Raw genomic sequence first — 13,890 nt, 5'->3', positions numbered from 1 at the left:
GGCTTGGGTCAATTTCTGGGTTCTCTGTTCTGTTCCATTGGTCTATATGTCTGTTCTTGTGCCAATATCAGGCAGTTTTGAGAACATTGGCTTTGTAATATAGCTTGATATTTGGTATTGTGATCCCTCCAACTTTGTTCTTCTTTCTCAGGATGGCTGTGGCTATTCGGGGTCTTTTTTTATTCCAAATGAATTTTTGGAGAGTTTTTTCTAGTTCTTTGAAATATGCCATTGGTATTTAAATGGGGATTACATTGAGTCTATAGATTGCTTTGAGTCATGTGGACATTTTAATGATGTTGATTCTACCAATCCATGATCACAGTATATTCTTTCATTTGCTGATGTCTACCTCTATCTTTTTCTTCAATGTCCTATAGTTTTCCCAGTATAGGTCTTTTACCTCCTTAGTTAAGTTTATTCCTAGGTATCTCAATTTTTTTGTTACAATGGTAAATGGGATTTTTTTTAGTTTCTCTTTCTGTGAGTTCATTATTGGTGTATAAAAAAAGCCATCTATTTCTGGGTGTTAATTTTGTATCCTGCTACATTGGCATTTATTAAGTACTTAATTCATTTATTAAGTCTAGTAGTTTTGATGGAGTCTTTAGGGTTTTCTATGTTTAATATCATGTCATCTGCAAATAATGACAGTTTTACTTCCTCTTTTCTAATTTGGATGCCTTTTATTTTTTCTTCTTGATTGATTGCTATGGCTAGCACTTCCAGTGCTATGTTGAATTCTTTGCTTCTTGGTGAGCCTGGCTAGAGGTTCATCAATCTTCTTTATCCTTTCAAAGAACTAGCTCTTGGTTTTATTGATCTTTTGTATTGTTTTTTTGTTTGTTTGTTTGTTTGTTTGGTCTCTATGTTATTTATTTCTATTCTAATCTTTATATTTACTTCCTTCTGCTCACTCTGGGCTTTACTTGTTGCTCTCTTTCTAATTCTTTAAGTTGTAGAGTTAGATAATTTATTACCAGTTTTTCTTATTTTTTTGAGGTAGGCCTGTAATGCTATGAACTTCCCTCTCAGGACTGCTTTCACTGTGTCCCATAGGTTTTGGATTGTTGTGTTTTCCTTGTCATTTGTTTCCAGGATATTTTTTATTTCTTCTTTGATCTCTTTGGTAACCCAATCATTGTTTAATAGCATACTATTTAGCCTCCCAAGATTTGAATTTTTATTGTTTTTATTGTAATTGATTTCTAATATTATGCCATTGTGATCTGAGAGGATATTTGATATGATTGCAATCTTCTTGAATTTGAGGAGACTTTACCTGTGTCCCAATATGTGGTCTATCTTTGAAAAGCCCCATGTGCACTTGAGAAACATGTATATTCTGTAGCTTTGGGGTGAAATGTTCTGAAGATATCAATTAAGTCCATCTGATCTAGTGAGTCATTTAGGATTGATGTTTCTTTGTTGATTTTCTTGTCTAGAAGATTTATCCAGTGATCTCAATAGGGAATTAAAGTCACCTACTATGATTGTATTGCTGGCAATCTCTGCTTTGATATCTTCAGAAGTTTTCAGTATGTATTTGGGTGCTTCTGCATTGGGTGCATGTATGTTTACCAGATTTATATCCTCTTGTTGTATTGATCCCTTTAGTATTATGAAGTGGCCTTCCTTATCTCCTGTCATGGCCTTTATTTGGAGGTCTATTTTTTCAGATATAAGTATTGCTACCCCAGCTTTTTTTTTTTTTTCATTTCCATTTGCCTGCAAAATATTTTCCATCCCTTCACTTTCAGACTGTGTGAGTCCCTTGTTCTGAGGTGGGTCTCTTATAGACAGCATATATATGGGTCATGTTTTCTTATCCATTTAGCCACCTGATATATTTTGTTTGGAGCATTTAATTCATTTACGTTTAAGGTTATTATTGATAGATACTTGTTTGAAGTAATTCTTATTCTTTATGCCTGTGTTCGTTCTTCCCTTTCTATTTCTTCTTTTTACAATAGTCCCTTTAGCATTTTTTTGCATTGCTGGCTTGGTAGTGATAAACTCCCTTAGCCTTTTTTGTCTGCGAAGCTCCTGATTTCCCCTTCATTTTGAATGATGGCCTTGCTGGATAGAGTATTCTTGGATTCAGTGCCTTGATTTGCATCACTTTGTATACTTCATTCCATTCCCTTCTGGCCTGATTAAATTCCTTTTAGTCAGGTTCGTATATCATGATTGTTACTTCATTATCTTTTTCTTAAAAATAAAAAATTTAACCTCACTTTCCTTTTGCATATGAGTTCCTATAAGACCTTTTCTTCAGAGAAAATATATTATGGGCTGGGACTCCCTATGTTTTGTGTTTCAAAAATTCTATGTGTTATTCAAAGGTCTCTGTAACATTCTTTATAATGAAGAACAGTATCACTCTTTAATCATTGCTTGATAGATTACAATCAGCATGTCTACACAAAGTGAGTTCATATTTTTCTCCCAAGAAAATTAGCAGGTAACCATAATGCAGCTTGTCCACTTTTTTTTGGAAAGGAAGTTTCAAGAACTTCAGCAACTCAAGCTCTTGGAAAATGACAAATCGATTGATAATAATCTTCCAGCTTTAAATGTATTCAAGGTAGTCTCTGCAGGTTAACAGTTACCACTGCCAATGATGCTACTGCTTTAAATTTCCTTTAGTCTTTAATATTTTTTCTGCTGAAAGGAAGAATATTTGGTGTTTTTAGGATCTGGGGAGTATGTGGGACTAGCCTATTTATGTTGACTGAACTGCTCCAATAATATACTATTACCTTGTTACTAGCATTTATCACCAATGTGTAGAAGACAAATCAGTGAGATCATAAAAAAACTGGTATATGATTGTGTTTATACTGAACTTAGAAAGCTCTTTGGACAGTATCTAAAAGACAATCAATTATTTCTTTTTTTCTTGCATGTAATTATTAAAATGCATATCTTTATGCTAGGACAATGCAGGCAAATAACTATTTGTTCTCCCTAATACCTTAAGCCTTCCAAGATTGTATAATCTAAGAGAAGAAAAACCCATATAGACAAAAAGAAATCCAAGATAATAAAAGCCATAATAAAAAATATCAATATAAAAAAAATTACAACTGGGAGACTTAAAGGAACTTCACAGAGATGGTATTTCAAGTGAGCTTTGAAGAATGAGTTGTGGACCAGGTGAAGAAGAGGGGGAAGAGTATACCTAAAGAAGATGTGAAAGCATATGCAAAGCCCAAGGGGGTATGACAACATCAGCATGTTCAGAAATGAACAAGTGTCCTAGGGGATCTATATGTTCTGATGATTTATTCTACTCAGATTGATATAACAGGGGACCTTTTCTCATAGTTCTAGAGGCTGGAAGTCCAAGATCAGGGTGCCAGCATGGTTGGGTTCTGGTGACAGCCCTCTTCCATTTTTTCTATCACTCACCTTGCTCACCTATACCTTTTTTTATCACACAATTTTGAAAAATACCACACAAATGAGTAAGAATATTAGTTTTCATGAGTCATTCTTAAGCACTGCTACTAGGATTTTAAAAGAGAATGCAATGTCACTAAACATTTTCTGTTTCATTCAAGCCTGGCTAATTAATTTGTGTCCATCTGGAATCTTATCTCCACACAGGGAGGAAGAGCAATCTTTGGATCACTTTCCAGCCCAAACACAGCCCTCCTGTTTACAAATACAGTAAGGGCATAAAAATATGCATGCAAATGTACTCTTTTTTAAAAAAAAAAACAAACAAATAGATTTAGATCACTTTAGTATATTTTTGGAAAACTTTGTTCACTTCATCTTCTTGGCATTTCATTATATTTTACGATCACAAAGTCAACTCTCCTGCAACAAAGCGAAACATGGCTCTTTGAAATAAATGTTGTCATTAACAAGCCATGCCAGGCACGGTGACAGATTTGCAGCTGTAATGAATAACATTTCCCAAAAAGTTCTTCTGTCTGACAGAAAAGCTGTGACATTACTGCAGGCAACAGTGTTGAAAACTAAAAGATTGATTGATGCAAGTGGATAATTGAAACCTCAGTACTGTCACATGTATGTCAGCCTAACAACCAAACTACTACTCCAAAATCATATTTATCATGAAACAGCCTCTCTATGAATAAGAAAACCACATGTTGAAAAATGTAGACTCTATCCTATTAAATATGATTTAGAGGATGTCATTGTCAATGAGTACATCAACAGCAATAAATGGCACAGTGCTCAAACTTACTCCAAAACTCACATTGTACTTGAAAATTCGTTTCTGTAATGAAACCCAGTCAAAGTAGACATTTAACTCTCTTTTAATAGCAGAGTGGAGGACACATTTCCTAGTTTATCTATAATTAACCTTGCAGTTAGGTGGCTGAATCTGAAAAAGTAGACAGGGTAGAGTCTTGCTAAAACTTTCTTTTCAAATCATATTTATCCATGTCTATTTGTTTATACCAGATTTCTTTCTAAATACTTGTGGTTCTGTATTTATATAGAGGATGCATGGAACATATATGTTCTTATAGAGAGAAAATGTATAGTGAAATATAGACCATATATCTTGCTTGGGGTAAGTGTTTTATACTCCACAGATTGGAGGATGAAATGGCATGACTATAGAGAGGCAAAGATTATAACATATGAATTACCTATTCATGCGGAAAAGACAGAAACCCCCAGGCCCCAGCTTTTCCAGCAAATCTGGAATCTTTGGGAATCTGTACCACTCTTCTGGGTTTAGGTTTCCATGTATATAAAAGGATTTCAGTGGTCACTAGGTGATTAATTTGTCCCAGTTTACCCAGATGTTACCCAGTTTTCAAACTGAATGTCCTGTATCCAGCAAAGTCCTTGGTCCAGGCAAGTAGAGACAGTTGACCATCCTAGTAATCATGGGTATCATAGATGTTTTCAAGACTGTACTGGCAAGTGTGAACTCTTCCTTCAGAAAAATGTACACAGATTTTCACAAAATGTTCCATAGAATTTCAGGAGGTCATTGACCTGTTTATGAATTCCAGGCAGATAACCCATCCACAAGATCATCATTCCAGGTCTTTCCTGTTGGCATACAGATGATTAGTGAGAGGATCTTTTGTGCTTGTTGCAATGTAGAGTTTGCATTGTACTGAACAAATAAGAGAGGGGGGAATGAGTTTTGTCACCCCAGGGCTTTATAATTCCAATAACATGCAGAACAAGTAAAGTGACATTTTTTTCCAGTAAGTATAGTGGAACATAATGACAAAACAGAATAAAAATGGCATTCAAAATATTTTTAATCAAATTTGCCTCGTAGGTTTTGTTGTACTGTTAATGTCAAACATCTTCCAACCTTTTCACTAGATTTTTCATTTCCTGTTACACTGTCCATCAAAGTCTGCATTCCTGACAACCTTTTCTTCTTTGTTCAATTATGTTTTCTTTTTTTTTTTTTGCTTTTTTTGCCTTTTTTTTTTTTTGCCTAAGATGATATTATGAATCTAGATGTTTGTTTGTTTTTCTTTTTTCTAAATACATTATGTTGATTTTATAGCATCATCTAGGTCATATTTTCATCTTTTTATTTATATTTCTTTCCTTTTGACCTAACACTGGAAGAAGATTATTGTATATACAGAATTCAGGGAGAGTCCTCATCATTGGCAGTGATATCTGAGAGTTCAGATTAGCACAGAGTTCCACAATTTATTACTAGAAGCTTGATTTTTAATTTAGATTATTTCGTATACATAAAAGCATGGATTTAAGTGAAGTTCAAATTTTCTTAGATTGCTTTTCAATCTCCCACTGTTCCTCTACCCTGCCTTGGTCAATCTTGGTCCCTAATTTGATGTATGTTCACCTACTTCCAGGTCTCTGCCCTTGATGTTCTCATATGCCCATTCTTTAAATACTGCATAGCCATTGAGTTTGAATTTCTCTGTAGTTTGTTCATTCAATATATATTTATTAAGAACTTGCTGTGTGCCAGGCACTGCTATAGTGTGAATCAGAAAAAAGAAAACAAAAATCCCTGTCTTCATAGAGCTTTTCATTTTAGCGGGGAAATACTTAAACAGTGAATATGATAGAGAAATAAATTATATAACATTTTTAGAATTGATAGGTAGAATTAAAAAAAAATAGGGAGGAATAAGAGAGACTGCTAAAGCCAGGAAGGCAGAATAGCAGTTTTAATTTTAAATTAAAGAAAGAAAGAAATTGGTGGTGGAAGCCTCCATAAAGATTCAACTTTGGAACAAAATCGGAAGGAGGTGAGGCCATGGACGTATCTATCTATAGATGTGTGGATTCGGTGCCTCCCAGAGTTTAGAGCTCGAGGATGCTTGTAGTGGATGTATTTGGAGAGGCGGGTGGTGAGCTGAGCAGCTTTCTTAGGCTACTTGTCAACGTCTTGTCCAGTAGCATCGCCTGGTTTCTCACAGTTAGGCTGCAAATTCACGGGAACATTTACTTTTCCTAGATGGTGCCACACCTTTCCAAAATGAGGCCAACTTTTTACGATTCGCAGATATGGTGCCACACACACTGAAGACCTTCGAGGACAGGCCCTCTTTCCGCATCCTTTCCATTCCTCAGTTCCACCAACCCTCCAATACCTCCTTAGCTCCTTTTGTGAGAGAGGTGTTTTTGTTGTTTTTTTTTAATCTTTTAATCCCTAGCCATAATGCTTAATAAATATTTATTGGGTGATCTACACAGATAAAGCAGATAGTTAATAGCAGAGCCAGAATATATTGGCAGATAAAACAAGATGGGATCAGCAACTAAGAAAATGGAATATCTAGAGCATATCATTTCAATGAGTACACAATTAATTGCTCTGCCATCAAAAATTATGCATCTATATAGTAAAATGTGTTACTAAAATAAGCCACATACTTATGGATATTATTCATGTTAACCACTTTGATGAAAACCATCTACCAGAGTCCTAGGGGAAATGTGAGATCTTCAGAAACTTAGCCCTTGTCTGCCCTCTTATATCATTTATCTGTAATTTATTAGCAAGTTATTAGCAAGTTATCCACCCAACCACCCTTTCCTAGGGTACATGAGTAAATATCAGGTCAATATAATAGCCCTCACCCCAGATATCTGCATTCTGAAGTAATATCTACATTTTCCATCTAAATCTGAAGACTCATGTTTCGGGGACTATATTGGCTCATCTGTGCATATGTGCAGAGTAACCAGACATCCTACCTGTCACCATTGTGCAATCCTCTCTCATGCAATCTGAGCCCAGACATTATTGACCCCTGCACCTCAACTGTGTATCTGAAATCTGTTCTTATTTGTTTTCTGTTAGCTCTTATTTATCCGAGGTCCTGCTCGTCCCCCTTGGCTTTCAATTTCGGGAATAACCTTATTTTGCATGGAACAAATCTATAACCTCCATTTGTACATGAAGCTGCCATGGAACCTACTATTATGGGAGATGCCCCTCGATTCTCAATTCCCCAAGTAGACAAAATTGAATATGCCCTACCCATGTTTTCTTTCAGTTTCTGATTATTGTCCCTCCCCCAGCATCCCACTAAATCAAAGGACATTAGTTCCTATTTGACACTAATTGAGTCTCCCTCTGTTTACATGCCTCTCTCGCCTCCTCAGCAGCCCTAAGGATGTCTGACTGCAGCTTAGGTCTGCTCCCCACTGGCAAGTGGACATCCCCCGAGGGCTCCTGGGCTGTCAGAGGGATATCTGACTGCCAACTTAGGCCCAATCCTCCAGGGAGCAGGCCTAAGCCAGCAGGTGGACATCCCCCGAGGAGTCCCAGACTGCAAGAGGACACAGGCCGGGCTGAGGGACCCCCCTGAGTGCACAAATTTTTGTGCACCGAGCCTCTAGTAATATTTATAAAAGGCTAGGCCAGTGATGGCGGACCCTTTGAGCTCGGCGTGTCAGCATTTTGAAAAACCCTAACTTAACTCTGGTGCCGTGTCACATATAGAAATTTTTTGATACTTGCAACCTTAGTAAAACAAAAACTTATATTTTTGATATTTATTTTATATATTTAAATGCCATTTAACAAAGAAAAATCAACCAAAAAAATGAGTTCACGTGTCACCTCTGACACGCATGTCATAGGTTCTCCATCACTGGGGTAGGCCATTCAACATAACTTCATACTTCCTACATTTCTATGGCAAGGGTCCAGGAAGCCTTAAGGAAGAACCATATTGAACAGACATTTCTTGATTTTGTTTCAAAATTTAGAGTTTTGGATTTTAAGTCAAACCACTACCACAATAATTATAGCTTTTGTGCCCCTGAAAGTGATTTGCTGTTTTCTCAGAGGAGCTTGATTTGTCAGTGCTGCCTAATCTGAGTTTCACAAAGGAAGACGCTGAAGGAAGAAGTGAAGCCCAGAACTTGACACCAGTGTTTCCCACTGGGGCAGCACATGTGGACGGCTGTGGGACAATGAATAGCAGATGCTGTTCAGGAGCCCTGAAGCACAGGGGCTTGTTGATGGAGTAAGCATGTGAATACTCTCTAAGTTCCCAAATATGAAAGTAATGTTATTATGATTATTTTAATATGTTATGTTTCAGTTACTTTATATCATAAATTAGGACTCTTTAGATATTCTAAATTAATTTTGAGGTGAGACATCTACAAGGGTAAAATTTAAACTAAGACATTAAGTAATTTGGTAAAAAAAAAAAATAAAAGTGGCTAGAAGCAGCTAATACGAGATAGTCAGATGGTGAAGCAAGATTTTTTAAGTCCAATTCTCTTCATATTCAGCCAGACTAACCTCAAGTGCGTCTTTTCATGTTTAACAAATGGAATCAATATAGCTGAGTTTCTAATGAAACATAACTAACACAACCCAAGCATATTGCATATGATGATGTTTCTATGCTGTCTTTCACACAGCCACTCCACCAACCCCCCCCCCCCCCTTGCTAGGATCTAAGGGCCAAAGCTGAGCTGTTGCATAGGCATAATTCAGATCTGAGTCACGCAAGTTTCCAGGTACATTTGGGCAAGTGAGGTGTAACTGTGTAAAGCACAAAACATACTCTTACCAACTGCAAAAGTTTTAGAAACATTTCCTGTCCAGTTGGTATTGTTTAATATCCTTGAAGACCATTCCTCCTAAAAACTCATAAGCACTGATAGAAACAATAACTGTTCTCTGGCTAGCGTAATCAGGAAAGGAGTCAGATTTTTTACCCACTAACAAGGCCCAATTACGGTCTCATAATTAGTGCTTCTTTATTTATTTTTAATATGTATATATTATTTCAGAGAGGAAGGGAGAAAGGGAGAGAGAGATAGAAACATCAATGATGGGAGAGAATCACTGATCGGCTGCCTCCTGCACGCCCCACATTGAGGATCGAGCCCACAATCCGGGCATGTGCCCTGACCAGGAATCAAACTGTGACCTCCTGGCTCACAGGTTGGCACTCAACCACTGAGCCACACCAGCCAGGCAGTGCTTCTTTATTATTTACATAATTATGTCCCTTATGAGTGAATGACAATAATGAGTAATAATGTGACATGCCAGCAGCTGTTACATTCACTGGGGCTCTAGAGCAGTTTGTGTAGGTTTTCATGTAAGTGTATGTTGGAAAAAAAATAAGGGAGAAAGTTAAATGTGAATGCGTTTGCAGTATTGAAAAATGTTTCTATATTCTACTTTTGATTTGCTTTTTCAGCTATTTCCCAACACAGCATTTTACTCCTTTTCTAAGTCATTTTCTTTACTTCAGAGTTAATAGCAATGTCCATTGAACATCAAATTTCCAAGAATTCATTTTACGGGTCATCACTGTGCTTTGGAGAATTCAACCTTCCTGAACTCTGAGTCGATTTTTATTCCTTAATATCTATGCAAAACAGTTGCTAATGCTAATAATATAGAAAGTGAAACATACTCATTCATCACTTGGAATTTTTTATGAGAGAGACCATGAGTAAAAATTTGAATCCACACAATTGTTATGAGCTCATATATCTACTCTGCTTATAATTACCACAATCATTTTCCAGCTAATAGAATAATCATTAGGAACAGATAATTTAATAATGTGCACTCATTAATTGTTTCCAGATATACTTTATTGACCTTTGAGTGAAGAGAATCCCTTCTCGGTGAAAAACTAGAGAGTTCATATTCATTGTTTAGGAGACAGAAAGACATGTTTGCAGGGTTAGAAGAACCAATAGAGAGATAAAAGGAAGTTAGGAGTTCACTGATCCACATCAAGATGTGTCAGACGATGGAAAATATTATGGAATGAGTTACTGTCACTGGTTATTAAGATGAGGATTCTTAACAGCATTTTTCTACTAAAATCTCATTGAAAGGAAACCAAGAGTTACTGAAGAAGGGGCATCAAGCTCATCTCCTGGAAATTATTTCCTTTTTACCACAATCCAGACTGATTATCATCACTCACTTCTGACTAATCGGGGAAAAGTCGCCTTTTTCTATTATTGTCATTGCATCAACTTTAATTAAACGTATTCAATTATCATGAAATAGATGTTTTATTAATAACTATGAAAAAATGTCCTTTTCAATAATGCCATCACATCAAATTCATGAGAAGAAAAAAAAAAGACTTGACTTGAAGTCCATGTTTAGCATAAGAAAAAAAGGTGCAGTCTCCAGTGCCCTACATCTCATTGTCCAACAGTGCCCTCACTGTAATCACAGCCACCATCAGTGAGCACCAGCAACTGACATTATGAAAATTATGACTTAACAAATCTCCAACACACCACAGTGACATTACCCTCTTGTAATTCATGGCCTTTGAAAACACTGATTTCAGCATTACTAGTAAAAAGCCTATTTGCTTCTCTGTTTTTCATTCAAGTGAAATTAAATTATCCAATGTTGCTTTTTTTAGAAAATATAATATCAGTGTACCAGGTAATGCATGTCTAACATAGTTTTAATATTCTAACAAATAAAATTAAAGTTTTATTATTTGAATAAATATACTAAAACAAACATATTTGATATGATTAGTTCTTCAGCTTTAAAAAAAATCTGAGCAGCATTCAAAGCCTAAAAAAACCTACAAATTAGCATTCCAATTACTATAATTTTAAAAAGAAAAAAAACAGTAGTCAAAAATTAGTTATTCTACATAAGCAACTTTGTATATACTTCTATACTTAACACATTATTATGAGCCTTATTTTTATATCCCAATCTTATAATTTTAAACAAACTCCTGGAAAAAAAGTCAGCACATACCTTCTTTCTCTCCTTTTTCTATCCAAATATTTTAAATTATATTTAGTGGGGAGTGAACTGTTTACATTATTACAATAATGAGAAATGAGTTAAAAACTATAATGTGGAGTGTTAAATTAGTGTTTTTCCTCTAATGATGAAACTACTGTGAATACACTAATCCACTCATGCTGTCAGATCCATAATCTGCAATTACATTTTATTCAAATGCAAATATTAAACACAGAGTTACTGAAATAAGAAGATAAATTTTAAATTCTAAATAAACAACACATTAACCTGGTTTTTTTGAGCATTTGGTTCTCTGTTATTTTAAGGTGGAGATACTGAAAAGAATTTAAATTTGAGGTCAGACAGACTTCTCTATATACTAGTTATATAAACTTTGGTATGTTACTTAATCTCTCAAGGTTATATGATGAGTAAAACTATCAGAAATAATACACAAGAGATATGTGGGACAAGATGACTGACTTGGCTGAAACATTTCTCTCTCCTCAATCCCAAATTCCATTAAAATGTACAATACAAATGAAAAAAATAAATTTCTAGCAATGCTGAAAGTCTGGGGCCCTATCACTAATTGATCAGAAAAGTCAACTTTCTGTAAAATGTGAAACAGATGACATCAGGACAAGAAACTCTAAGAGAGCCAAGGGAAAGGCAAAACTGTACAGGAAAATAAGGCACTGTCAAAAATTGAGTGCTGATAGCAGAACCCAAAAATGGCCTCATGCATGATTAAAGCAGAAGAATTGTAAAAAGGAATGGTCAGTGGGCAGTTTGCCAGGTAATTAGTTGAAAAGCAGAGCTGTTGACTCCTGGTCCTACCCTAAGGATATAATCATGAGAGTAGCTTTCAAACTGGAACATCTGACATTGGATGGATACCTGCAGTGTAGGCAGGAGAGCAGGACAAAAAGAAAGTGCTCCCAGGTACATAGAACTGTCACCAAGATAAGGAGGCCCTACTCAGAAGTCAAGGCAGTTTCATACTCTAGTCTTACATCTTACTCATCCCCCAATACACACACACCCAAAAATAAAAATAAAAAAAATATGCACTCATTTAACCACCTGAGCTGGGGATACTGCAATCTATTACTATACCCACATTTGCTTCCAGGAGAAAAGAATCTCACTTGGGAAGAGAAAACACGCTCTGGACAATAATTCCAGTCTGTCAAGCTCGTCATGTACAAATAGCAATAACTAAGAATCAATAGACATTTAAAGAGAAATAACAACAACAACAAAAACCAGGCAAATAAATCTGAAAAACAATGAAATCACTAGCAAAGTGTTAATGTAGGAAAGGAAGTATATGTTAAGACCGGAAAAATTAATACTTTCAGAGATATTGAAGAAGATAGTGTGAACATTTAAAAAATACAAGAACAGTCTTCAATAAAAAAGAAATAGTAGATTACTTAAAAAATTTAGAATATAAAAGAGGCATGCTAAATAGCAGATTTTACACAGTTGAAAATTTAAAGATCAAATATCAAATCAAAAAATTCTTTCAAAAGACAGTGTAAATAGACAAATAAGTGAAAAGCATACGTTGAAAAGAAAAAGAATATGGGTATAAAGGCAGAATTCCAACCTCATTGTAGTATGAGTTCCAGAAAAATAAAACTAGTAGAATGAGAAGCGGGCCAGAATAACAACATTAAAAAAAATTTTTGAGATAAAATTGCCAAAAATTTTATTTGTATTACAAACTATAATTCTCTCTAGAGATATGTGTGTATATGTCCATCAAAACATGAATACCAGGATGTTTAAAGAAGCTTTATTCCTAAAACTGAAAATAGCCTAGATGTCCATCAACAGGATAGATGACAAATAAATCCTGGTATATTTATACAATGGAATACTATATGGCATTTTTAAAATTTCAATTAATGCTGGATGCAGCAATATATATAAATCTCACTGACATAATAATAAGTGGTAAAAAGCCAGAAACCGGAGTATACATATATATGATCCCATTTCTTTGTGAATCAAGAACAGTTTAATCACTGGTGAAAGGAGTACTATATTGCATATTATTGAGCATATCAACTAAAAAGAAGATAGAGAGACTACTGAAAAGTGATATTTTGGTTTTTATATGGGTATACATGTAGAACTTTAAATTAGTAATTATAAGTATATAATTGATACTGAAAATTTTAATTATATACTGAATGTTTATGTTTACCTCAATAAAAAAAAATTATGGAGTTCACTTTACCAAGACAATAGAATAGTCATAAATCTTTACATAACAAAGAGCTTTCAGTAATCACTCAGCCTATTTCTGTGTCTTTTGATTTGCTTTACAAGTGTTATATGCATAGTCAAAATTTTTAAAAACAAATAATGCAGGTCTCAGTCCTAGTATAGTGCTTTCTATATTCAAGAAATGACAGCTCTTTATCATGCTTTAAAATTTAATGACTCAATAATCAAGTAAATTAGTTTATAGAAATATTTACACAGCAAATACATAGCACCCTTTGTGTATCATAATACTCAGGAGATTTAAAAATACTTATATGGCCATTATTTTCTTAGAATCTCATTAAAACTCTGCAAGGGTGGGCATGTTTTGTTTCTGATCTGAAAATGAAATAATGTGGCTTCACATGTTCAGTGATCTGCTGGAAAATGATGTT

General features: G+C 35.0%; 1 protein-coding gene across 1 annotated transcript in view; it reads right to left on the bottom strand.

Moving 5' to 3' along the window:
- FRK (fyn related Src family tyrosine kinase) overlaps window positions 1-13,890 on the bottom strand; it is a 315,749-nt gene that overhangs the window by 53,974 nt on the left and 247,885 nt on the right. The gene's annotated exons all lie outside the window — the stretch shown is intronic.

The sequence above is a fragment of the Myotis myotis genome, unplaced genomic scaffold, assembly GCF_014108235.1.
Source record: "Myotis myotis isolate mMyoMyo1 unplaced genomic scaffold, mMyoMyo1.p scaffold_m19_p_7, whole genome shotgun sequence".
Taxonomy (NCBI): domain Eukaryota; kingdom Metazoa; phylum Chordata; class Mammalia; order Chiroptera; family Vespertilionidae; genus Myotis; species Myotis myotis.
This window is presented reverse-complemented; position numbering and strand designations above follow the sequence as displayed.